Here is a 22,353-nt window from a genome sequence, read left to right as displayed (position 1 = left end):
GAGCAAGCTGTGAAAAGCTGAAACTGCTGTCAGAAGTGGGATTCGAACCCACACCTCCAGTGGAGACTGCGACCTGAACGCAGCGCCTTAGACCGATCGGCCATCCTGACCTGTTGAGGAGTGCTTCAGCAAGATCCCGTGATGCTCATATGTAGTCTAATGTGCTGCTATCTCTGCGGAGGCCTACGTCTCAACGTTTTGGCTTCATGTCGCTCTTCCGCCTGGAGCTCAAGGAACAAAAGTAATCTGTTGAACGTCACATGATGGAGAAAATGCTCTACAACAAGCCTCACCCTTTTCACCTTTTTCTTGCTACCTTCCTCATGTACAAAGCATTGGAAGAAAAATACAAAGACACATGTTAAAAGTGCAAAAGTAGTATCCTAATACAAGGACACGCAGATATCCAGCGTCTTGCAGTTAGCAAGATATCTCTCTTTGCTTGAATTGCACTTTTCTTTCCATGCGGATAGCGAGCGTCTTGCAGTTAGCAAGATATCTGTTTGCTTGAATTGCACTCTTCTTTCCATGCAGAATTAGAGAGCGAGTCTATGTAGCAGATGTTATCTCTTTCAAGATGTGGGGAAATTCAAGTTGTCCTAACCATTAGATTTCATCATCTCGAGGCCTTCATATAGTCATAACCTTACGTTACCTTGGGCCTTTTGGGGAAAAATCTAATTATGCCAATTTGCCAGCTACGGTTCCCGAAAATGGCAGAAAGGCCCCAGCGAGATTTGAACCCGCGACCCCTGGTTTACAAGACCAGTGCTCTAACCCCTGAGCTATGGAGCCCTGTTTTTCTAAGGTTGGACAGCATTTTTTTTGCACTAGAGCTAGAGCGCTAAAGGAGCAAGAGAATCTAAAGAGCAAGCTGTGAAAAGCTGAAACCGCTGTCAGAAGTGGGATTCGAACCCACGTCTTCAGTGCAGACTGCGACCTGAACACAGCGCCTTAGACCGCTCGACCATCCTAACCTGTTGAGGAGTGCTTCAACAAGATCCCGTGACACTCATATGTAGTCTAATGTGCTGCTATCTCTGCAGAGGCCTACGTCTCAACATTTTGGCTTCATGTCGCTCTTCCGCCTGGAGCTCAAGGAACAAAAGAAATCTGTTGAACGTCACATGATGGAGAAAATGCTCTACAACAAGCCTCACCCTTTTCACCTTTTTCTTGCTACCTTCCTCATGTACAAAGCATTGGAAGAAAAATACAAAGACACATGCTAAAAGTGCAAAAGTAGTATCCTAATACAAGGACACGCAGATAGCCAGCGTCTTGCAGTTAGCAAGATATCTCTCTTTGCTTGAATTGCACTTTTCTTTCCATGCGGATAGCGAGCGTCTTGCAGTTAGCAAGATATCTGTTTGCTTGAATTGCACTCTTCTTTCCATGCAGAATTAGAGAGCGAGTCTATGTAGCAGATGTTATCTCTTTCAAGATGTGGGGAAATTCAAGTTGTCCTAACCATTAGATTTCATCATCTCGAGGCCTTCATATAGTCATAACCTTACGTTACCTTGGGCCTTTTGGGGAAAAATCTAATTATGCCAATTTACGAGCTACGGTTCACGAAAACGGCAGAAAGGCCCCAGCGAGATTTGAACTCGCGACCCCTGGCTTACGAGACCAGTGCTCTAACCCCTGAGCTATGGAGCCCTGTTTTTCGAATGTCGGACAGCATTTTTTTTGCACTAGAGCTAGAGCGCTAAAGGAGCAAGAGAACCTAAAGAGCAAGCTGTGAAAAGCTGAAACTGCTGTCAGAAGTGGGATTCGAACCCACACCTCCAGTGGAGACTGCGACCTGAACGCAGCGCCTTAGACCGATCGGCCATCCTGACCTGTTGAGGAGTGCTTCAGCAAGATCCCGTGATGCTCATATGTAGTCTAATGTGCTGCTATCTCTGCGGAGGCCTACGTCTCAACGTTTTGGCTTCATGTCGCTCTTCCGCCTGGAGCTCAAGGAACAAAAGTAATCTGTTGAACGTCACATGATGGAGAAAATGCTCTACAACAAGCCTCACCCTTTTCACCTTTTTCTTGCTACCTTCCTCATGTACAAAGCATTGGAAGAAAAATACAAAGACACATGTTAAAAGTGCAAAAGTAGTATCCTAATACAAGGACACGCAGATAGCCAGCGTCTTGCAGTTAGCAAGATATCTCTCTTTGCTTGAATTGCACTTTTCTTTCCATGCGGATAGCGAGCGTCTTGCAGTTAGCAAGATATCTGTTTGCTTGAATTGCACTATTCTTTCCATGCAGAATTAGAGAGCGAGTCTTTGTAGCAGATGTTATCTCTTTCAAGATGTGGGGAAATTCAAGTTGTCCTAACCTTTTGATTTCATAATCTCGAGGCCTTCATCTAGTCATAACCTAACCGTTACCTTGGGCCTTTTGGGGAAAAATCTAATTATGCCAATTTGCGAGCTACGGTTCCCGAAAACGGCAGAAAGGCCCCAGCGAGATTTGAACTCGCGACCCCTGGTTTACAAGACCAGTGCTCTAACCCCTGAGCTATGGAGCCCTGTTTTTCTAATGTCGGACAGCATTTTTTTTGCACTAGAGCTAGAGCGCTAAAGGAGCAAGAGAACCTAAAGAGCAAGCTGTGAAAAGCTGACACTGCTGTCAGAAGTGGGATTCGAACCCACGCCTCCAGTGGAGACTGCGACCTGAACGCAGCGCCTTAGACCGCTCGGCCATCCTGACCTGTTGAGGAGAGCTTCAGCAAGATCCCGTGACGCTCATATGTAGTCTAATGTGCTGCTATCTCTGCGGAGGCCTACGTCTCAACGTTTTGGCTTCATGTCGCTCTTCCGCCTGGAGCTCAAGGAACAAAAGTAATCTGTTGAACGTCACATGATGGAGAAAATGCTCTACAACAAGCCTCACCCTTTTCACCTTTTTCTTGCTACCTTCCTCATGTACAAAGCATTGGAAGAAAAATACAAAGACACATGTTAAAAGTGCAAAAGTAGTATCCTAATACAAGGACACGCAGATAGCCAGCGTCTTGCAGTTAGCAAGATATCTCTCTTTGCTTGAATTGCACTTTTCTTTCCATGCGGATAGCGAGCGTCTTGCAGTTAGCAAGATATCTGTTTGCTTGAATTGCACTCTTCTTTCCATGCAGAATAAGAGAGCGAGTCTTTGTAGCAGATGTTATCTCTTTCAAGATGTGGGGAAATTCAAGTTGTCCTAACCTTTAGATTTCATAATCTCGAGGCCTTCATATAGTCATAACCTAACCGTTACCTTGGGCCTTTTGGGGAAAAATCTAATTATGCCAATTTGCGAGCTACGGTTCCCGAAAACGGCAGAAAGGCCCCAGCGAGATTTGAACTCGCGACCCCTGGTTTACAAGACCAGTGCTCTAACCCCTGAGCTATGGAGCCCTGTTTTTCTAATTTTGGACAGCATTTTTTTTGCACTAGAGCTAGAGCGCTAAAGGAGCAAGAGAACCTAAAGAGCAAGCTGTGAAAAGCTGAAACTGCTGTCAGTAGTGAAATTCGAACCCACGCCTCCAGTGGAGACTGCGACCTGAACGCAGCGCCTTAGACCGCTCGGTCATCCTGACCTGTTGAGGAGTGCTTCAGCAAGATCCCGTGATGCTCATATGTAGTCTAATGTGCTGCTATCTCTGCGGAGGCCTACGTCTCAACGTTTTGGCTTCATGTCGCTCTTCCGCCTGGAGCTCAAGGAACAAAAGTAATCTGTTGAACGTCACATGATGGAGAAAATGCTCTACAACAAGCCTCACCCTTTTCACCTTTTTCTTGCTACCTTCCTCATGTACAAAGCATTGGAAGAAAAATACAAAGACACATGTTAAAAGTGCAAAAGTAGTATCCTAATACAAGGACACGCAGATAGCCAGCGTCTTGCAGTTAGCAAGATATCTCTCTTTGCTTGAATTGCACTTTTCTTTCCATGCGGATAGCGAGCGTCTTGCAGTTAGCAAGATATCTGTTTGCTTGAATTGCACTATTCTTTCCATGCAGAATTAGAGAGCGAGTCTTTGTAGCAGATGTTATCTCTTTCAAGATGTGGGGAAATTCAAGTTGTCCTAACCTTTTGATTTCATAATCTCGAGGCCTTCATCTAGTCATAACCTAACCGTTACCTTGGGCCTTTTGGGGAAAAATCTAATTATGCCAATTTGCGAGCTACGGTTCCCGAAAACGGCAGAAAGGCCCCAGCGAGATTTGAACTCGCGACCCCTGGTTTACAAGACCAGTGCTCTAACCCCTGAGCTATGGAGCCCTGTTTTTCTAAAGTCGGACAGCATTTTTTTTGCACTAGAGCTAGAGCGCTAAAGGAGCAAGAGAACCTAAAGAGCAAGCTGTGAAAAGCTGACACTGCTGTCAGAAGTGGGATTCGAACCCACGCCTCCAGTGGAGACTGCGACCTGAACGCAGCGCCTTAGACCGCTCGGCCATCCTGACCTGTTGAGGAATGCTTCAGCAAGATCCCGTGACGCTCATATGTAGTCTAATGTGCTGCTATCTCTGCGGAGGCCTACGTGTCAACGTTTTGGCTTCATGTCGCTCTTCCGCCTGGAGCTCAAGGAACAAAAGTAATCTGTTGAACGTCACATGATGGAGAAAATGCTCTACAACAAGCCTCACCCTTTTCACCTTTTTCTTGCTACCTTCCTCATGTACAAAGCATTGGAAGAAAAATACAAAGACACATGTTAAAAGTGCAAAAGTAGTATCCTAATACAAGGACACGCAGATAGCCAGCGTCTTGCAGTTAGCAAGATATCTCTCTTTGCTTGAATTGCACTTTTCTTTCCATGCGGATAGCGAGCGTCTTGCAGTTAGCAAGATATCTGTTTGCTTGAATTGCACTCTTCTTTCCATGCAGAATTAGAGAGCGAGTCTTTGTAGCAGATGTTATCTCTTTCAAGATGTGGGGAAATTCAAGTTGTCCTAACCTTTAGATTTCATAATCTCGAGGCCTTCATATAGTCATAACCTAACCGTTTCCTTGGGCCTTTTGGGGAAAAATCTAATTATGCCAATTTGCGAGCTACGGTTCCCGAAAACGGCAGAAAGGCCCCAGCGAGATTTGAACTCGCGACCCCTGGTTTACAAGACCAGTGCTCTAACCCCTGAGCTATGGAGCCCTGTTTTTCTAAGGTTGGACAGCATTTTTTTTGCACTAGAGCTAGAGCGCTAAAGGAGCAAGAGAATCTAAAGAGCAAGCTGTGAAAAGCTGAAACTGCTGTCAGAAGTGGGACTCGAACCCACGTCTTCAGTGCAGACTGCGACCTGAACGCAGCGCCTTAGACCGCTCGGCCATCCTGACCTGTTGAGCAGTGCTTCAGCAAGATCCCGTGACGCTCATATGTAGTCTAATGTGCTGCTATCTCTGCGGGAGGCCTACGTCTCAACGTTTTGGCTTCATGTCGCTCTTCCGCCTGGAGCTCAAGGAACAAAAGAAATCTGTTGAACGTCACATGATGGAGAAAATGCTCTACAACAAGCCTCACCCTTTTCACCTTTTTCTTGCTACCTTCCTCATGTACAAAGCATTGGAAGAAAAATACAAAGACATGTTAAAAGTGCAAAAGTAGTATCCTAATACAAGGACACGCAGATAGCCAGCGTCTTGCAGTTAGCAAGATATCTCTCTTTGCTTGAATTGCACTTTTCTTTCCATGCGGATAGCGAGCGTCTTGCAGTTAGCAAGATAGCTGTTTGCTTGAATTGCACTATTCTTTCCATGCAGAATTAGAGAGCGAGTCTATGTAGCAGATGTTATCTCTTTCAAGATGTGGGGAAATTCAAGTTGTCCTAACCATTAGATTTCATCATCTCGAGGCCTTCATATAGTCATAACCTTACGTTACCTTGGGCCTTTTGGGGAAAAATCTAATTATGCCAATTTGCGAGCTACGGTTCCCGAAAATGGCAGAAAGGCCCCAGTGAGATTTGAACTCGCGACCCCTGGTTTACAAGACCAGTGCTCTAACCCCTGAGCTATGGAGCCCTGTTTTTCTAATTTTGGACAGCATTTTTTTTGCACTAGAGCAAGAGCGCTAAAGGAGCAAGAGAACCTAAAGAGCAAGCTGTGAAAAGCTGAAACTGCTGTCAGAAGTTGGATTCGAACCCACGCCTCCAGTGGAGACTGCAACCTGAACGCAGCGCCTTAGACCGCTCGGCCATCTTGACCTGTTGAGGAGTGCTTCAGCAAGATCCCGTGATGCTCATATGTAGTCTAATGTGCTGCTATCTCTGCGGAGGCCTACGTCTCAACGTTTTGGCTTCATGTCGCTCTTCCGCCTGGAGCTCAAGGAACAAAAGAAATCTGTTGAACGTCACATGATGGAGAAAATGCTCTACAACAAGCCTCACCCTTTTCACCTTTTTCTTGCTACCTTCCTCATGTACAAAGCATTGGAAGAAAAATACAAAGACACATGTTAAAAGTGCAAAAGTAGTATCCTAATACAAGGACACGCAGATAGCCAGCGTCTTGCAGTTAGTAAAATATCTCTCTTTGCTTGAATTGCACTTTTCTTTCCGTGCGGATAGCGAGCGTCTTGCAGTTAGCAAGATATCTGTTTGCTTGAATTGCACTATTCTTTCCATGCAGAATTAGAGAGCGAGTCTTTGTAGCAGATGTTATCTCTTTCAAGATGTGGGGAAATTCAAGTTGTCCTAACCTTTAGATTTCATAATCTCGAAGCCTTCATATAGTCATAACCTTACGTTACCTTGGGCCTTTTGGGGAAAAATCTAATTATGCCAATTTGCGAGCTACGGTTCCCGAAAATGGCAGAAAGGCCCCAGCGAGATTTGAACTAGTGACCCCTGGTTTACAAGACCAGTGCTCTAACCCCTGAGCTATGGAGCCCTATTTTTCTAATATTGGACAGCATTTTTTTTGCACTAGAGCTAGAGCGCTAAAGGAGCAAGAGAACCTACAGAGCAAGCTGTGAAAAGCTGAAACTGCGGTCAGAAGTGGGATTCGAACACACGCCTCCAGTGGAGACTGCGACCTGAACGCAGCGCCTTAGACCGCTCGGCCATCCTGATCTGTTGAGGAGTGCTTCAGCAAGATCCCGTGATGCTCATATGTAGTCTAATGTGCTGCTATCTCTGCGGAGGCCTACATGTCAACGTTTTGGCTTCATGTCGCTCTTCCGCCTGGAGCTCAAGGAACAAAAGAAATCTGTTGAACGTCACATGATGGAGAATATGCTCTACAACAAACCTCACCCTTTTCACCTTTTTCTTGCTACCTTCCTCATGTACAAAGCATTGGAAGAAAAATACAAAGACACATGTTAAAAGTGCAAAAGTAGTATCCTAATACAAGGACACGCAGATAGCCAGCGTCTTGCAGTTAGCAAGATATCTCTCTTTGCTTGAATTGCACTTTTCTTTCCATGCGGATAGCCAGCGTCTTGCAGTTAGCAAGATATCTCTCTTTGCTTGAATTGCACTTTTCTTTCCATGCGGATAGCGAGCGTCTTGCAGTTAGCAAGATATCTGTTTGCTTGAATTGCACTCTTCTTTCCATGCAGAATTAGAGAGCGAGTCTTTGTAGCAGATGTTATCTCTTTCAAGATGTGGGGAAATTCAAGTTGTCCTAACCTTTAGATTTCATAATCTCGAGGCCTTCATATAGTCATAACTAGAGATGAGCGAAGAAATGAAAAATTCGATTCGACTGATTCGGCGAATTCGTGGACAATATTCGATTCGAGTCGAATAAATTCGCTGTGAATTTAACTTAAAAAAGGGTGTTTCTAGGCTTCAGAGAGACTTAATATTAGTGCAGAACACTGTACCTTTAATTTAAATGCCCTTGGAGTCCGCTGGGGAATAAGAGAAATAATACTGTCACTCAGTATGACATGCAGATGAGTGCCGTCGATCTTAGAATCACCGCACACTTCACTCATTTGGCCAGTCACGGGGCCAAAACCAGTGTTTGGTGCCACAGTGTGGCGGTGGAGGCAGCAGCAATGGGAGGCCATACAGCAACCTATGACAAAATGGAAACCAGCAGGAGTGTGAGGAGACCTGAAAGTGGCACATGCAGTGGGAGCAATGGGAGGCGGTACAAGGACCCATGTCACACTGTGGACCCAGCAGCAGCGTGACCAGGCGGTACGGGGGCCCATGGCAGATTACAGGCCTGGCAGCAGCAATGGGAGGCCCGTAATCTGCCAGCACCCTATGACAAAAAATGGAACACACCAGCAGTGTGTGAGGAGACCTGAAAGTGGCACATGGCAGAGTGTGGCGATGGAGACAGCAGCAATGGGAGGCCGTACAGGGACCCATGAGAGACTCTGGACCTGGCAGCAGCATGAGGAGGCGGTATAGGGGCCCATGGCAGATTAGGGGCCTGGCAGCAGCTATAGGAGGCCCGTAATCTGCCAGCACCCTATGACAAAAAATTGAACACACCAGCAGTGTGTGAGGAGACCTGAAAGTGGCACATGGCATGAGACACTCTGGACCTGGCAGCAGCATGAGGAGGCGGTATATAGGGGCCCATGGCAGATTAGGGGCCTGGCAGCAGCTATGGGAGGCCCGTAATCTGCCAGCACCCTATGTCAAAAAATTGAAAACACAAGCAGTGTGTGAGGAGACCTGAAAGTGGCACATGTTTGGGGCATGATTCATGGCGGATTTAGTCAGTTGTGTCAGGAACTAGTGGTTTGAAATCCAGACTAATCCACGCCTGATTCATTTTCACAAACGTGAGTCTCTCCACACTTTGGGTGGACAGTCGTGTCCTCCGCGGAGTTGCAATACCTCCTGCCGCACTAAACACGCGCTCCGATGCCACGCTACTGGCCGGGCATGACAGCCTTTCAAGGGCAAATTCAGCTAGTTGGGGTCAAAGGTCAAGTTTCGTTGCCCAGTAGTCAAGGGGATTGTCTACCTCGGTTGGCAGGGTGCTGTCCAAGTAGGCCTAAGCCTGTTGTTTGAGGTCCTGCTCCAGGTCCACCTGATGCTGCTGCTGCTGCGGCTGGTTAGTAGTTTCCTCACTGCGCTGGTGAAGAAAGCTACTCATCATCGACTGCAGACTGAGGCAGCCGCAGCTGGTGGAGCTGCCACTGCTCCTACCACCCCACCCCTCCCCTGCTGCCATGGCAGCGGAACGCGAGCGCACAGGGCCCACAGTGTCTGAGGATGGACGTTGGTGCAGAAAGGCAGAGACCAGCTGACTACATAGGTGGTTTTTATAGTACGTTATTTTGGCCTCCCTCTCAGCAGGTGTGAAAAAGGCCACCATTTTTGAACGGTAGCGAGGGTCCAACAAGGTGGACAGCCAAAAGTCATCCCTCTGTCTGATGGTTATTATTCGGCTGTCGCTACGCAAGCAAGCGAGCATGCTATGGGCCATTTGTGCCAAGGAATGCGAGGGACTCCCTACCTCCATCTCCACAGCATACTGCCACGGTGCGTCTGGGTCCTCTGTCTCCTCCTCCTCCTCCTCTACCAGATGCTCCTGCTCCTCCACTCCTGTCCGCTGAGTGGAAAAACCACCCATTTCACTCAATAATTCCTGAGCACCAATGTCCTCCTCTACCTCCTCCTCTTCTTCCTGTCCTGCCCCCACAGGGGTCATGTGGCGTTGAGATCTGTGCGCCACGTCTACCGCACCCTGACCAGCCATTGTTAACAGCATTTGTTCCAGGACGTGCAACAGAGGAATGACGTCATTCATCCCATAGTCCTGTCGACTCACGAATAGCGTGGCCTCCTCAAAGGGCCTGAGCAAGCGCAGGTGTCACGCATGAGCTGCCAATGGCTGACATCTAAGTTACACAGGGAGTACCTTTATCCGCTTTTAACATCAGGAAATCTGTGATGGCCTTTCGCTGTTCGTAAAGGCGGTCTAACATATGTAGGGTTGAATTCCACCTTGTTGCAACGTCACAGCATGAGGAGTCGGTACGGGGGCCCATGGCAGATTACGTGCCTGGCAGCAGCTATGGGAGGCCCGTAATCTGCCAGCACCCTATGTCAAAAAATTCTACACACCAGCAGTGTGAGGAGACCTGAAAGTGGCACATGGCAGAGTGTGGCGATGGAGACAGCAGCAATGGGAGGCCGTACAGGGACCCATGAGAGACTCTGGACCTGGCAGCAGCATGAGGAGGCGGTATATAGGGGCCTATGGCAGATTAGGGGCCTGGCAGCAGCAATGGGAGGCCCGTAATCTGCCAGCACCCTATGTCAAAAAATTCTACACACCAGCAGTGTGTGAGGAGACCTGAAAGTGGCACATGGCAGAGTGTGGCGATGGAGACAGCAGCAATGGGAGGCCGTACAGGGACCCATGAGAGACTCTAGACCTGGCAGCAGCATGAGGAGGCGGTATAGGGGCCCATGGCAGATTAGGGGCCTGGCAGCAGCAATGGGAGGCCCGTAATCTGCCAGCACCCTATGTCAAAAAATTCTACACACCAGCAGTGTGTGAGGAGACCTGAAAGTGGCACATGGCAGAGTGTGGCGATGGAGACAGCAGCAATGGGAGGCCGTACAGGGACCCATGAGAGACTCTGGACTTGGCAGCAGCATGAGGAGGCGGTATAGGGGCCCATGGCAGATTAGGGGCCTGGCAGCAGCAATGGGAGGCCCGTAATCTGCCAGCACCCTATGTCAAAAAATTCTACACACCAGCAGTGTGTGAGGAGACCTGAAAGTGGCACATGGCAGAGTGTGGCGATGGAGACAGCAGCAATGGGAGGCCGTACAGGGACCCATGAGAGACTCTGGACCTGGCAGCAGCATGAGGAGGTGGTATAGGGGCCCATGGCAGATTAGGGGCCTGGCAGCAGCAATGGGAGGCCCGTAATCTGCCAGCACCCTATGTCAAAAAATTCAACACACCAGCAGTGTGAGGAGACCTGAAAGTGGCACATGGCAGAGTGTGGCGATGGAGACAGAAGCAATGGGAGGCCGTACAGGGACCCATGAGAGACTCTGGACCTGGCAGCAGCATGAGGAGGCGGTATATAGGGGCCTATGGCAGATTAGGGGCCTGGCAGCAGCTATAGGAGGCCCGTAATCTGCCAGCACCCTATGTTAAAAAATTGAACACACCAGCAGTGTGAGGAGACCTGAAAGTGGCACATGGCAGAGTGTGGCGATGGAGACAGCAGCAATGGGAGGCTGTACAGGGACCCATGAGAGACTCTGGACCTGGCAGCAGCATGAGGAGGCGGTATATAGGGGCCTATGGCAGATTAGGGGCCTGGCAGCAGCTATGGGAGGCCCGTAATCTGCCAGCACCCTATGTCAAAAAATTCTACACACCAGCAGTGTGAGGAGACCTGAAAGTGGCACATGGCAGAGTGTGGCGATGGAGACAGCAGCAATGGGAGGCCGTACAGGGACCCATGAGAGACTCTGGACCTGGCAGCAGCATGAGGAGGCGGTATATAGGGGCCTATGGCAGATTAGGGGCCTGGCAGCAGCAATGGGAGGCCCGTAATCTGCCAGCACCCTATGTCAAAAAATTCTACACACCAGCAGTGTGAGGAGACCTGAAAGTGGCACATGGCAGAGTGTGGCGATGGAGACAGCAGCAATGGGAGGCCGTACAGGGACCCATGAGAGACTCTGGACCTGGCAGCAGCATGGGGAGGCGGTATATAGGGGCCTATGGCAGATTAGGGGCCTGGCAGCAGCAATGGGAGGCCCGTAATCTGCCAGCACCCTATGTCAAAAAATTCTACACACCAGCAGTGTGTGAGGAGACCTGAAAGTGGCACATGGCAGAGTGTGGCGATGGAGACAGCAGCAATGGGAGGCCGTACAGGGACCCATGAGAGACTCTAGACCTGGCAGCAGCATGAGGAGGCGGTATAGGGGCCCATGGCAGATTAGGGGCCTGGCAGCAGCAATGGGAGGCCCGTAATCTGCCAGCACCCTATGTCAAAAAATTCTACACACCAGCAGTGTGTGAGGAGACCTGAAAGTGGCACATGGCAGAGTGTGGCGATGGAGACAGCAGCAATGGGAGGCCGTACAGGGACCCATGAGAGACTCTGGACTTGGCAGCAGCATGAGGAGGCGGTATAGGGGCCCATGGCAGATTAGGGGCCTGGCAGCAGCAATGGGAGGCCCGTAATCTGCCAGCACCCTATGTCAAAAAATTCTACACACCAGCAGTGTGTGAGGAGACCTGAAAGTGGCACATGGCAGAGTGTGGCGATGGAGACAGCAGCAATGGGAGGCCGTACAGGGACCCATGAGAGACTCTGGACCTGGCAGCAGCATGAGGAGGTGGTATAGGGGCCCATGGCAGATTAGGGGCCTGGCAGCAGCAATGGGAGGCCCGTAATCTGCCAGCACCCTATGTCAAAAAATTCAACACACCAGCAGTGTGAGGAGACCTGAAAGTGGCACATGGCAGAGTGTGGCGATGGAGACAGAAGCAATGGGAGGCCGTACAGGGACCCATGAGAGACTCTGGACCTGGCAGCAGCATGAGGAGGCGGTATATAGGGGCCTATGGCAGATTAGGGGCCTGGCAGCAGCTATAGGAGGCCCGTAATCTGCCAGCACCCTATGTTAAAAAATTGAACACACCAGCAGTGTGAGGAGACCTGAAAGTGGCACATGGCAGAGTGTGGCGATGGAGACAGCAGCAATGGGAGGCCGTACAGGGACCCATGAGAGACTCTGGACCTGGCAGCAGCATGAGGAGGCGGTATATAGGGGCCTATGGCAGATTAGGGGCCTGGCAGCAGCTATGGGAGGCCCGTAATCTGCCAGCACCCTATGTCAAAAAATTCTACACACCAGCAGTGTGAGGAGACCTGAAAGTGGCACATGGCAGAGTGTGGCGATGGAGACAGCAGCAATGGGAGGCCGTACAGGGACCCATGAGAGACTCTGGACCTGGCAGCAGCATGAGGAGGCGGTATATAGGGGCCTATGGCAGATTAGGGGCCTGGCAGCAGCAATGGGAGGCCCGTAATCTGCCAGCACCCTATGTCAAAAAATTCTACACACCAGCAGTGTGTGAGGAGACCTGAAAGTGGCACATGGCAGAGTGTGGCGATGGAGACAGCAGCAATGGGAGGCCGTACAGGGACCCATGAGAGACTCTGGACCTGGCAGCAGCATGAGGAGGCGGTATAGGGGCCCATGGCAGATTAGGGGCCTGGCAGCAGCAATGGGAGGCCCGTAATCTGCCAGCACCCTATGTCAAAAAATTCTACACACCAGCAGTGTGTGAGGAGACCTGAAAGTGGCACATGGCAGAGTGTGGCGATGGAGACAGCAGCAATGGGAGGCCGTACAGGGACCCATGAGAGACTCTGGACTTGGCAGCAGCATGAGGAGGCGGTATAGGGGCCCATGGCAGATTAGGGGCCTGGCAGCAGCAATGGGAGGCCCGTAATCTGCCAGCACCCTATGTCAAAAAATTCTACACACCAGCAGTGTGTGAGGAGACCTGAAAGTGGCACATGGCAGAGTGTGGCGATGGAGACAGCAGCAATGGGAGGCCGTACAGGGACCCATGAGAGACTCTGGACCTGGCAGCAGCATGAGGAGGCGGTATAGGGGCCCATGGCAGATTAGGGGCCTGGCAGCAGCAATGGGAGGCCCGTAATCTGCCAGCACCCTATGTCAAAAAATTCTACACACCAGCAGTGTGTGAGGAGACCTGAAAGTGGCACATGGCAGAGTGTGGCGATGGAGACAGCAGCAATGGGAGGCCGTACAGGGACCCATGAGAGACTCTGGACCTGGCAGCAGCATGAGGAGGCGGTATATAGGGGCCTATGGCAGATTAGGGGCCTGGCAGCAGCTATGGGAGGCCCGTAATCTGCCAGCACCCTATGTCAAAAAATTCTACACACCAGCAGTGTGAGGAGACCTGAAAGTGGCACATGGCAGAGTGTGGCGATGGAGACAGCAGCAATGGGAGGCCGTATAGGGACCCATGAGAGACTCTGGACTTGGCAGCAGCATGAGGAGGCGGTATATAGGGACCTATGGCAGATTAGGGGCCTGGCAGCAGCTATAGGAGGCCCGTAATCTGCCAGCACCCTATGTCAAAAAATTCTACACACCAGCAGTGTGTGAGGAGACCTGAAAGTGGCACATGGCAGAGTGTGGCGATGGAGACAGCAGCAATGGGAGGCCGTACAGGGACCCATGAGAGACTCTGGACCTGGCAGCAGCATGAGGAGGCGGTATATAGGGGCCTATGGCAGATTAGGGGCCTGGCAGCAGCTATGGGAGGCCCGTAATCTGCCAGCACCCTATGTCAAAAAATTCTACACACCAGCAGTGTGTGAGGAGACCTGAAAGTGGCACATGGCAGAGTGTGGCGATGGAGACAGCAGCAATGGGAGGCCGTACAGGGACCCATGAGAGACTCTGGACTTGGCAGCAGCATGAGGAGGCGGTATAGGGGCCCATGGCAGATTAGGGGCCTGGCAGCAGCAATGGGAGGCCCGTAATCTGCCAGCACCCTATGTCAAAAAATTCTACACACCAGCAGTGTGTGAGGAGACCTGAAAGTGGCACATGGCAGAGTGTGGCGATGGAGACAGCAGCAATGGGAGGCCGTACAGGGACCCATGAGAGACTCTGGACCTGGCAGCAGCATGAGGAGGCGGTATAGGGGCCCATGGCAGATTAGGGGCCTGGCAGCAGCAATGGGAGGCCCGTAATCTGCCAGCACCCTATGTCAAAAAATTCTACACACCAGCAGTGTGTGAGGAGACCTGAAAGTGGCACATGGCAGAGTGTGGCGATGGAGACAGCAGCAATGGGAGGCCGTACAGGGACCCATGAGAGACTCTGGACCTGGCAGCAGCATGAGGAGGCGGTATATAGGGGCCTATGGCAGATTAGGGGCCTGGCAGCAGCTATGGGAGGCCCGTAATCTGCCAGCACCCTATGTCAAAAAATTCTACACACCAGCAGTGTGAGGAGACCTGAAAGTGGCACATGGCAGAGTGTGGCGATGGAGACAGCAGCAATGGGAGGCCGTATAGGGACCCATGAGAGACTCTGGACTTGGCAGCAGCATGAGGAGGCGGTATATAGGGGCCTATGGCAGATTAGGGGCCTGGCAGCAGCTATAGGAGGCCCGTAATCTGCCAGCACCCTATGTCAAAAAATTCTACACACCAGCAGTGTGTGAGGAGACCTGAAAGTGGCACATGGCAGAGTGTGGCGATGGAGACAGCAGCAATGGGAGGCCGTACAGGGACCCATGAGAGACTCTGGACCTGGCAGCAGCATGAGGAGGCGGTATATAGGGGCCTATGGCAGATTAGGGGCCTGGCAGCAGCTATGGGAGGCCCGTAATCTGCCAGCACCCTATGTCAAAAAATTCTACACACCAGCAGTGTGTGAGGAGACCTGAAAGTGGCACATGGCAGAGTGTGGCGATGGAGACAGCAGCAATGGGAGGCCGTACAGGGACCCATGAGAGACTCTGGACTTGGCAGCAGCATGAGGAGGCGGTATAGGGGCCCATGGCAGATTAGGGGCCTGGCAGCAGCAATGGGAGGCCCGTAATCTGCCAGCACCCTATGTCAAAAAATTCTACACACCAGCAGTGTGTGAGGAGACCTGAAAGTGGCACATGGCAGAGTGTGGCGATGGAGACAGCAGCAATGGGAGGCCGTACAGGGACCCATGAGAGACTCTGGACCTGGCAGCAGCATGAGGAGGCGGCATATAGGGGCCCATGGCAGATTAGGGGCCTGGCAGCAGCTATAGGAGGCCCGTAATCTGCCAGCACCCTATGTCAAAAAATTCTACACACCAGCAGTGTGTGAGGAGACCTGAAAGTGGCACATGGCAGAGTGTGGCGATGGAGACAGCAGCAATGGGAGGCCGTACAGGGACCCATGAGAGACTCTGGACCTGGCAGCAGCATGAGGAGGCGGCATATAGGGGCCCATGGCAGATTAGGGGCCTGGCAGCAGCTATAGGAGGCCCGTAATCTGCCAGCACCCTATGTCAAAAAATTCTACACACCAGCAGTGTGTGAGGAGACCTGAAAGTGGCACATGGCAGAGTGTGGCGATGGAGACAGCAGCAATGGGAGGCCGTATAGGGACCCATGAGAGACTCTGGACCTGGCAGCAGCATGAGGAGGCGGTATATAGGGGCCTATGGCAGATTAGGGGCCTGGCAGCAGCTATAGGAGGCCCGTAATCTGCCAGCACCCTATGTCAAAAAATTCTACACACCAGCAGTGTGTGAGGAGACCTGAAAGTGGCACATGGCAGAGTGTGGCGATGGAGACAGCAGCAATGGGAGGCCGTACAGGGACCCATGAGAGACTCTGGACCTGGCAGCAGCATGAGGAGGCGGTATATAGGGGCCTATGGCAGATTAGGGGCCTGGCAGCAGCTATGGGAGGCCCGTAATCTGCCAGCACCCTATGTCAAAAAATTCTACACACCAGCAGTGTGAGGAGACCTGAAAGTGGCACATGGCAGAGTGTGGCGATGGAGACAGCAGCAATGGGAGGCCGTATAGGGACCCATGAGAGACTCTGGACTTGGCAGCAGCATGAGGAGGCGGTATATAGGGGCCTATGGCAGATTAGGGGCCTGGCAGCAGCTATAGGAGGCCCGTAATCTGCCAGCACCCTATGTCAAAAAATTCTACACACCAGCAGTGTGTGAGGAGACCTGAAAGTGGCACATGGCAGAGTGTGGCGATGGAGACAGCAGCAATGGGAGGCCGTACAGGGACCCATGAGAGACTCTGGACCTGGCAGCAGCATGAGGAGGCGGTATATAGGGGCCTATGGCAGATTAGGGGCCTGGCAGCAGCTATGGGAGGCCCGTAATCTGCCAGCACCCTATGTCAAAAAATTCTACACACCAGCAGTGTGTGAGGAGACCTGAAAGTGGCACATGGCAGAGTGTGGCGATGGAGACAGCAGCAATGGGAGGCCGTACAGGGACCCATGAGAGACTCTGGACTTGGCAGCAGCATGAGGAGGCGGTATAGGGGCCCATGGCAGATTAGGGGCCTGGCAGCAGCAATGGGAGGCCCGTAATCTGCCAGCACCCTATGTCAAAAAATTCTACACACCAGCAGTGTGTGAGGAGACCTGAAAGTGGCACATGGCAGAGTGTGGCGATGGAGACAGCAGCAATGGGAGGCCGTACAGGGACCCATGAGAGACTCTGGACCTGGCAGCAGCATGAGGAGGCGGTATATAGGGGCCTATGGCAGATTAGGGGCCTGGCAGCAGCTATAGGAGGCCCGTAATCTGCCAGCACCCTATGTCAAAAAATTCTACACACCAGCAGTGTGTGAGGAGACCTGAAAGTGGCACATGGCAGAGTGTGGCGATGGAGACAGCAGCAATGGGAGGCCGTACAGGGACCCATGAGAGACTCTGGACCTGGCAGCAGCATGAGGAGGCGGTATATAGGGGCCTATGGCAGATTAGGGGCCTGGCAGCAGCTATAGGAGGCCCGTAATCTGCCAGCACCCTATGTCAAAAAATTCTACACACCAGCAGTGTGTGAGGAGACCTGAAAGTGGCACATGGCAGAGTGTGGCGATGGAGACAGCAGCAATGGGAGGCCGTACAGGGACCCATGAGAGACTCTGGACTTGGCAGCAGCATGAGGAGGCGGTATAGGGGCCCATGGCAGATTAGGGGCCTGGCAGCAGCAATGGGAGGCCCGTAATCTGCCAGCACCCTATGTCAAAAAATTCTACACACCAGCAGTGTGTGAGGAGACCTGAAAGTGGCACATGGCAGAGTGTGGCGATGGAGACAGCAGCAATGGGAGGCCGTACAGGGACCCATGAGAGACTCTGGACCTGGCAGCAGCATGAGGAGGCGGTATATAGGGGCCCATGGCAGATTTGGGGCCTGGCAGCAGCTATGGGAGGCCCGTAATCTGCCAGCACCCTATGACAAAAAATGGAACACACCAGCAGTGTGTGAGGAGACCTGAAAGTGGCACATGTTTGAGGCATGATTCATGGCGGATTTAGTCAGTTGTGTCAGGAACTGGTGGTTTGAAATCCAGACTAATCCACGCCTGATTCATTTTCACAAACGTGAGTCTCTCCACACTTTGGGTGGACAGTCGTGTCCTCCGCGGAGTTACAATACCTCCTGCCGCACTAAACACGCGCTCCGATGCCACGCTACTGGCCGGGCATGACAGCCTTTCAAGGGCAAATTCAGCTAGTTGGGGCCAAAGGTCAAGTTTCGTTGCCCAGTAGTCAAGGGGATTGTCTACCTCGGTTGGCAGGGTGCTGTCCAAGTAGGCCCAAGCCTGTTGTTTGAGGTCCTGCTCCAGGTCCACCTGATGCTGCTGCTGCTGCTGCTGCGGCTGGTTAGTAGTTTCCTCACTGCGCTGGTGAAGAAAGCTACTCATCATCGACTGCAGACTGAGGCAGCCGCTGCTGGTGGAGCTGCCACTGCTCCTACCACCCCACCCCTCCCCTGCTGCCATGGCAGCGGAACGCGAGCGCACAGGGCCCACAGTGTCTGAGGATGGACGTTGGCGCACAAAGGCAGAGACCAACTGACTACATAGGTGGTTTTTATAGTACGTTATTTTGGCCTCCCTCTCAGCAGGTGTGAAAAAGGCCACCATTTTTGAACGGTAGCGAGGGTCCAACAAGGTGGACAGCCAAAAGTCATCCCTCTGTCTGATGGTTATTATTCGGCTGTCGCTACGCAAGCAACCGAGCATGCTATGGGCCATTTGTGCCAAGGAATGCGAGGGACTCCCTGCCTCCATCTCCACAGCATACTGCCACGGTGCGTCTGGGTCCTCTGTCTCCTCCTCCTCCTCCTCTACCAGATGCTCCTGCTCCTCCACTCCTGTCCGCTGAGTGGAAAAACCACCCATTTCACTCAATAATTCCTGAGCACAAATGTCCTCCTCTACCTCCTCCTCTTCTTCCTGTCCTGCCCCCACAGGGGTCATGTGGCGTTGAGATCTGTGCACCACGTCTACCGCACCCTGACCAGCCATTGTTAACAGCATTTGTTCCAGGACGTGCAACAGAGGAATGACGTCGTTCATCCCATAGTCCTGCCGACTCACGAATAGCGTGGCCTCCTCAAAGGGCCTGAGCAAGCGGCAGGTGTTACGCATGAGCTGCCAATGGCTGACATCGAAGTTACACAGGGGAGTACCTTTATCCGCTTGTAACATCAGGAAATCGGTGATGGCCTTTCGCTGCTCGTAAAGGCGGTCTAACTTGTGTAGGGTTGAATTCCACCTTGTTGCAACGTCGCAGATCAGGCGATGATGTGGAATTCCGTTCTGCCGCTGCAGCTCAAGGAGGGTGTGCTTTGCGGTGTAGGAATGGCTGAAATGCATGCAAAGTTTACGTGACATTTTAAGGATGTCTTGCAGTGGGATGGTGGATTTTAGGAACCGCTTGACAACCAGATTGAACACGTGAGCCATGCATGGCGCATGGCACAACCTTCCTTGACGCAGAGCAGACACCATGTGCTTTCCGTTGTCGGTCAACATGGTTCCGATTTTCAGTTTGCGCGGAGACAGCCATCTGTCGATTTCTCTGTTCATTACACTCAGAAGTTCCTCCCCTGTGTGACTACGTTCGCCAAGGCATACCAGGTGCAGAACAGCGTGACACCGTTGCGCCCTGCACATGTGATATGCCGGTCGGGTAATGGGACTTGGCACGGGGGTGGCGGCTGAGGACACGGCGGAAGAAGAGGTGGTAGAGGCGGACATCTTTGCCGGACCAAGGACGTGCAAACGTGGAGGCAAAAGCGGCGTAACCTGTCCAAGTTGCTGGTGCGGCTGTGACGGCACCACGTTCACCCAGTGGGCCGTAAATGACATGTACTGTCCCTGACCGTAGTTACAGCTCCACACGTCGGCGCTGCCGTGCACTTTGGCAGAGACCGACATGCTCAAAGACTGGCCCACCATGTCTTCTTGTCACAGCCTGGAATCGAACCTGGGCCTTCTGCGGTGAGAGACAGTGTTTCTTCTCGCTGAGCCACCTGGAATGCTGGACAGCTCCCTTGACAATTCTTTGGATGATCCTGCCTTTGCCCTGTTTTGTCTTGAACCTTGAACTCCTTGCTCCTCCCATGAACTTCCTATAAAAGCCATGTCTCTGCACTTCCTGGTTGCCAGATTATTGTGCCTTACCAGCCAATATCCTGCTTACTGTTCCTGCTGCTGTCTTCATCTACGTTACCGACCTTTGGCTTGCTACTGACTACGATTCTGCCTCATCCTATCTACTACCATTGGTGACCGACCCCTTGGCTTGTGACTGACTCCGCTTCTGTTTAATCCCTAAACTGATTGATCCGCTTTTGGTTTGCAGCCTACTCATTCCCTGGTGGGGTGATCCTGAGACCTGTGACCTGGCATTCACACGCAGCCAAATCCATCTCCACCATTAGGAGCTCTGGGGAAGACCGGTGGATGCTTAGACCCCGCACCTCAGGTGAGCCTGCGTCATTCCCAGGGTGGGCCGCTGGTGTACCAATCCTGCTGGTTTCAGGTAAGCCTTACAACTGCTGTAGCAACTGGTCTCTGAACCTGACCTTATATCGTGACACTTCTACATGTGAATGCAGGGCTGGCACTGCCTTTTTGGCGAAGAAATGACGGCTTGGCACTCTCCACCGCGGCGCGGCACAAGCCATCATTTCTCTGAAAGGTGCTGAGTCCACCACTTGGAAAGGGAGGGACTGCAGCACCAGCAACTTGGACAGGAGGACGTTCAGCTTTTGCACCGTCGGGTGCGTGCTCGCAAAACTGTTGTCTCTTGGAAACGGATTCCAAGAAAGACTGCTGACGGAATCCGTGAAGAGGAGTAGCAGGAGAAGGAGCATCTGAACGAGCGGAAGATGCCAACGAGCGACAACTCCCCTCAGCAGAGGTGTTGGAGCCTTGACTGGCTGATGGAGGGCGATTGACGTCGGGTGACGGAGCAAGTAACGGAGCGGGTGATGAAGCGGGGGCTGGGGCGGGCAGAACCGCCGTATCTTTATCACGGTTTTCCCAGGCCACCAAATGGCGACGCTGCATATGCTGCCGCAACGCTGTAGTCCCAACATGGGCCCCCTGGCCACGCTTGACTTTCTGGCCACATAGTCGACATACGGCTACGTTTACTTCCTCGGGCGGCTTGACGAAAAATTGCCACACCGCCGAGTAGGAAACTTTGCCCCCGATACTCCTCACTGGCTGACTGCTGCTTCCTCCGTGCACACCGGCACCACTACTGGCCGTGGTGGTAGGCTGCAGTGGAGCTGGTGCTCTACTCCGTGGCCGTTTGGCTCCACTGACACTGCTTCCACTGACACTGCTGCGACCCTGCTGCTGTCTCCTGGGCAACCCACCGACTGTTTCGCTCACTGCCAAGCTGCCACCCTCTTCTCCTGATGATGCGGAAGAAATTGCCTGATGACGACGAGGCTGCCAAGTGCGATCAACCTCCTCATCATCAAGTAGGGTCTCCGCCTCACTACTAGCCCCCTCGGCTGCGTCTGGGTCAGGAGACAGACCTGTCTCTAGATCGGCTACCGGGCCACTCTCCTCGCCACTACTTCTTCGCCTGGCTGCTGAAAAGGCGGATGTCTCCCCCCGTTCCTGACCGCCCTCTGTTAGCTCTTCCTCACTGTACAGTGGGGCTGAGCCCACAGCATGCGATACTTCGCTTGGTGAGGGAACACCAAAGGACAGGGGCAGGTAGAGGACACGTGATTTCAGTGGGCTTGGTCCCGGGCCATGCCAACTAACGGTTGTGTCTGACGTACCCACCGACCGTTGGCTGTAGGTGTCAGAGGTGACCTGGGAAGAGGAAGACGACCGAGCCAACCAATCGATGACGGCAGGGTTGTCGGTGGAGACACGACCGCTGGATGACACCGGGAGCACTGGCCTCTGGCTGAGAATAGTGCTGCCTCGACCCCTTCCTCTGCTGCCACGTCTGCTCGCTCCTAAAACATTGCCTCCTCTGCCACTCCTCTGCATGTTGTCTGACATACTCTTTAATTAAACGATTATGTGTCCCTGAGTAACAATTCTGTGTCTGTGCGAGTAACAATTCTGTGGCCCTAAGTAACAGTTCTGTGGCCCTCAGTAACAGTTCTGTGTCCCTGAGTAACAATTCTGTGTCTGTGCGAGTAACAATTCTGTGTCTGTGCGAGTAACAATTCTGTGGCCCTAAGTAACAGTTCTGTGGCCCTCAGTAACAGTTCTGTGTCCCTGAGTAACAATTCTGTGTCTGTGCGAGTAACAATTCTGTGTCTGTGCGAGTAACAATTCTGTGGCCCTAAGTAACGGTTCTGTGGCCCTCAGTAACAGTTCTGTGTCCCTGTGTAACAATTCTGTGTCTGTGCGAG

General features: G+C 52.0%; 16 non-coding genes across 16 annotated transcripts; all 16 read right to left on the bottom strand.

Annotated features, from left to right (window-relative positions):
* Nucleotides 1-27: 27 nt before the first annotated feature.
* On the bottom strand, nucleotides 28-110 carry TRNAL-CAG (transfer RNA leucine (anticodon CAG)). The gene has a single exon. It is a non-coding gene; the product is annotated as a tRNA-Leu (tRNA).
* Nucleotides 111-722: 612 nt separating this feature from the next.
* TRNAT-UGU (transfer RNA threonine (anticodon UGU)) lies at nucleotides 723-795 on the bottom strand. The gene has a single exon. It is a non-coding gene; the product is annotated as a tRNA-Thr (tRNA).
* Nucleotides 796-894: 99 nt separating this feature from the next.
* On the bottom strand, nucleotides 895-977 carry TRNAL-CAG (transfer RNA leucine (anticodon CAG)). The gene has a single exon. It is a non-coding gene; the product is annotated as a tRNA-Leu (tRNA).
* A 612-nt stretch (nucleotides 978-1,589) lies between these two features.
* TRNAT-CGU (transfer RNA threonine (anticodon CGU)) lies at nucleotides 1,590-1,662 on the bottom strand. Its single transcript has one exon. It is a non-coding gene; the product is annotated as a tRNA-Thr (tRNA).
* Nucleotides 1,663-1,761: 99 nt separating this feature from the next.
* TRNAL-CAG (transfer RNA leucine (anticodon CAG)) lies at nucleotides 1,762-1,844 on the bottom strand. The gene has a single exon. It is a non-coding gene; the product is annotated as a tRNA-Leu (tRNA).
* Nucleotides 1,845-2,457: 613 nt separating this feature from the next.
* Nucleotides 2,458-2,530, bottom strand: TRNAT-UGU (transfer RNA threonine (anticodon UGU)). Its single transcript has one exon. It is a non-coding gene; the product is annotated as a tRNA-Thr (tRNA).
* A 99-nt stretch (nucleotides 2,531-2,629) lies between these two features.
* TRNAL-CAG (transfer RNA leucine (anticodon CAG)) lies at nucleotides 2,630-2,712 on the bottom strand. The gene has a single exon. It is a non-coding gene; the product is annotated as a tRNA-Leu (tRNA).
* Nucleotides 2,713-3,325: 613 nt separating this feature from the next.
* On the bottom strand, nucleotides 3,326-3,398 carry TRNAT-UGU (transfer RNA threonine (anticodon UGU)). The gene has a single exon. It is a non-coding gene; the product is annotated as a tRNA-Thr (tRNA).
* Nucleotides 3,399-4,193: 795 nt separating this feature from the next.
* On the bottom strand, nucleotides 4,194-4,266 carry TRNAT-UGU (transfer RNA threonine (anticodon UGU)). The gene has a single exon. It is a non-coding gene; the product is annotated as a tRNA-Thr (tRNA).
* A 99-nt stretch (nucleotides 4,267-4,365) lies between these two features.
* On the bottom strand, nucleotides 4,366-4,448 carry TRNAL-CAG (transfer RNA leucine (anticodon CAG)). Its single transcript has one exon. It is a non-coding gene; the product is annotated as a tRNA-Leu (tRNA).
* Nucleotides 4,449-5,061: 613 nt separating this feature from the next.
* TRNAT-UGU (transfer RNA threonine (anticodon UGU)) lies at nucleotides 5,062-5,134 on the bottom strand. Its single transcript has one exon. It is a non-coding gene; the product is annotated as a tRNA-Thr (tRNA).
* Nucleotides 5,135-5,233: 99 nt separating this feature from the next.
* Nucleotides 5,234-5,316, bottom strand: TRNAL-CAG (transfer RNA leucine (anticodon CAG)). The gene has a single exon. It is a non-coding gene; the product is annotated as a tRNA-Leu (tRNA).
* A 611-nt stretch (nucleotides 5,317-5,927) lies between these two features.
* TRNAT-UGU (transfer RNA threonine (anticodon UGU)) lies at nucleotides 5,928-6,000 on the bottom strand. The gene has a single exon. It is a non-coding gene; the product is annotated as a tRNA-Thr (tRNA).
* Nucleotides 6,001-6,099: 99 nt separating this feature from the next.
* TRNAL-CAG (transfer RNA leucine (anticodon CAG)) lies at nucleotides 6,100-6,182 on the bottom strand. The gene has a single exon. It is a non-coding gene; the product is annotated as a tRNA-Leu (tRNA).
* Nucleotides 6,183-6,794: 612 nt separating this feature from the next.
* On the bottom strand, nucleotides 6,795-6,867 carry TRNAT-UGU (transfer RNA threonine (anticodon UGU)). Its single transcript has one exon. It is a non-coding gene; the product is annotated as a tRNA-Thr (tRNA).
* A 99-nt stretch (nucleotides 6,868-6,966) lies between these two features.
* Nucleotides 6,967-7,049, bottom strand: TRNAL-CAG (transfer RNA leucine (anticodon CAG)). The gene has a single exon. It is a non-coding gene; the product is annotated as a tRNA-Leu (tRNA).
* Between the last annotated feature and the right edge of the window lie 15,304 nt (nucleotides 7,050-22,353).

This window comes from Staurois parvus, unplaced genomic scaffold (assembly GCF_062004578.1).
Source record: "Staurois parvus isolate SC_StPar_1 unplaced genomic scaffold, SC_StPar_1.0 ptg000151l, whole genome shotgun sequence".
Taxonomy (NCBI): domain Eukaryota; kingdom Metazoa; phylum Chordata; class Amphibia; order Anura; family Ranidae; genus Staurois; species Staurois parvus.
This window is presented reverse-complemented; position numbering and strand designations above follow the sequence as displayed.